Source organism: Amphibalanus amphitrite, unplaced genomic scaffold (assembly GCF_019059575.1).
Source record: "Amphibalanus amphitrite isolate SeventyFive unplaced genomic scaffold, NRLGWU_Aamphi_draft 000831F_arrow, whole genome shotgun sequence".
Classification (NCBI taxonomy): domain Eukaryota; kingdom Metazoa; phylum Arthropoda; class Thecostraca; order Balanomorpha; family Balanidae; genus Amphibalanus; species Amphibalanus amphitrite.
The window spans coordinates 261,948-265,170 of record NW_024882325.1 but is presented as its reverse complement, the minus strand read 5'-3'; positions in this window follow the sequence as shown (position 1 = coordinate 265,170).

Here is a 3,223-nt window from a genome sequence, read left to right as displayed (position 1 = left end):
ACCAGGAGATGGATATGCTCAATAACTATGCGGGAATGCATTCCGGGTGGCCTGTGTAAATTTGGCACTTTGAGCTTGCTAGCGCTACCCGCTCTGCCCGTATATGTGACACAGAGTGCAACATCAAAAGGTTTGCACGTGCACAGCACGTGCACCGTGTACCCCAGCACATCTATTTGCACAGCGCCTTAAAGCGCTCGTCCAGACGTGTCAGTGTGCCAAATTTGGTGTGCCTAGGTCAAGGTTTTCCGTAATCGGAGGATGCCTCCTCAAAACATGTTTTTCGCCCCTGGCGCGTGCATTCCGCACCCCCTGCTGCCGAACATACTATATGTTAATGGTCAAACACCGGGACATGTGAACTGTGAATTTGGCACCTGTGTTGCCCACCGTTTAATTTGGAGCGTCGCTTAAAGGTTTTTGCCCTTCCTGACTTTGTCGGCACGTGGCACGCGCCACGTGACACCGAATGACCTGTGACATGCATCATCACCTGCCTCAAAGCATTACCCGTCGAACAGTACCACCAGCATCTCGATCCGAGCATCCGTTTAGACGCAATTCCAATTGTATTGGCTCGATGACCTTTCAGAGCACGGGTTTTTGGCAACGTAAAATGGCGCCTTGTCGGCTTCACTATCTTCCATAGGAGGTCCATTGGGATCGTCAGTCCAGTTTATTTATACGTCCGTGGTAAAAGGGCTATCGAATGCGCTTTTTTGCGGCGCTGTAGCTCTATCGGTTCCCGAGATAGCCGTTGGCAGTTTCCAAAATGTTGAAATAGTCAACATTTTACCTTTGGTGACCTCTGGTGACCTGACCTTTGACCTGACCCAAAAAATGACTGAAGTGTTTTCGTCCTTATTTTTGACGTTCTTTCGATTGCCGCTTACCGCGTGTCGCTACGTGGCCCAGGAGCCGAGTTAGAAGGAGGGGGGGGGGGGTGTTCAAACACCCCCCGCGGCCCGGCGTGGAATCTCAGAGCACCGGCCCGGTTAAGAGGCCGCTGAACGTTTATTGCATTCCAGTTGGATAAAATCGATCACGAAACAATTGGCGCAAACGCCATTCAGTTTCGCTGCCGTGGGTGGGCGGAGTCGGCGGAGCATGGGCCGATGACGTCATCCTCCCGCCGGCCGTGATTCGCCCCGATTGGCCGATGTCCATACCTGGTTAGAGGGCCTTGAACTCGGTAATTACTGGGGCGATTTCGCTGAAGCTTGGCATACAGGTAGGCACCCACCAGGCAATGCATTCCCATGTGTTGCGGTTAGGATGCTACTGCACGTGCGCACGTGCAGGGGGCGTTTCCAGATCTCGAGAACGGCTGGGCCGATTGCGCTCAAATTTGGTACACGGTTGGGGACTAGTTAGTAGGATGCCGTGCAAAAGTCATTTTGGACCCCGTTTGCACGTGCGCACGTGCAGAATGCCGCTTCCAGATCTCAGGAACGGCTGGGCCGATTGCGTCCAAATTTGGCACACCGCTAGCGACCGGCTAGGAGGGTGTTTTGCGCAAGCCCGTTGGAAGCACCCTCTCGCCCTTCCGCACGTGCAGGGCTCACTATCTCGCTCGCTCGCTCTTCGCCCAAAAGGCGTTTTACTGGTTTTAAAAGAGATAAAACGCAAAAAAATGAATTCTTTTAAAATGAATTCAAAAGTTTAGGCCATACATGCACTTATATGTCACATCTGTCATTTGATAATCCTCAACAGACCAGTCTGTCAGCCGGTTTGATCTGGTTTCATCTTAGATTCTTTTTGAAGAATCTGATGTTATAACTGGTGGCCCCAGGTTAAGGACAGGTGTCATCTAAGTTTTTTTTTCATTCATTCTTTCTACTTTCTTTTTACCACGTCATGCATCACTTAGACTATGGTTAGGAAATCTTCAACGTGCTCTGATCCATTGAAGAAGCACGACAGGCTAATAATTACATGCCTTCAACGGCCATCAACTTTGTTACTGAAACACCACCAGGGACTCATCACAGCTTCTTCACGGCTATGCAGTCAATGTCGCAAAGATTTGGGCAGGGGCAGCAAATTGAAATGTTCGTCAAGCGAAAACGGCTAGGAAGGCAAACATGATGGAATACCAGAAGATTCAGAATCAAACATACCGTCAGGCTCTTATTCCAGGTATACGTGCCCATTCATTCCCTCGGATTTGAAGGACAGGAAACACAGCGAAAAAAAAAAACGATGGAAGAAGAACATCAATCGGCTCAGAATTCCGCTTTGGCGGAATCAGTGACAGTTGGAGAAGGCAAAAGGAGACCTGAAAAATGTACACCATTCATCAGAAAATCTTGTGAAACAGACTTCATTTCAGAGGACAGAAACTTGATTTTTTGCTTCTCAAATTAGGCTGGCAAACAGAAAAAGCAAAGGAAAGAGATACACAGAAGTGGATAGAATATTTATCGTTCGAGGTCGGATACAGTTGTAACAATACAAAAAAATATTTTTGCGCAGCTCTGTTCCTTTACAAATTCTCTTCAACGCCTTATTCCTAGTTAAGCGAATTAGTCCACCCTGGTTGAATAAATAAGGCGATTTCGCCAAAAGGTCGCGGAAAACCGACCGAAAACGGCCGCGCTCAACGTTAATTTGGGCATGTAGACTCTTAAAAACTCGCATTGGGCGGATAGGGTTTCCGAGGTATTGGCTCCAAAACAACGTATTTGGGAGCCAAATACGTCCAAGTGATCCGCCTCGTTCCTAGTTAAGCTCTAATTAGATCAAGTGACTCATAAGGAGCAAATAAGCGACAAAAAACACGAATTTCCCTATGGCGGCGGGCTGCCGGGTTGCCAGATGGCGCACCGGCTATTTCCACTTTTGACACACCATGAATTGGCATGATTTGTTATTTCACTGTGAATTTGAATGGCTATAAAGTGTAAGTGGAAAAGGTCTACTAACTTCCTCACTTGACGTCATCCTCCATTGCATTCGCAGGGAATTGTTTTAACACAAAATTTAATCAGCTTTCCATACTCATCTTCCACTTGCTAAGCTTTAAAATGAACCGTTTTCCCAAGATTCGCTGAATACGACCCTGGGATTCAAACTTTGTCGTCTTTGCAAATCTTGGTTCATTATAGACAGCTGGGTGCAGTGGAACCACCCTGGAATGTCTTGTTATGCAGTTCTGTCATAACTTCATCCATGCTTTGTTATTTACTTTCCCCAACAATTGGATTTGGTTTAACCACTC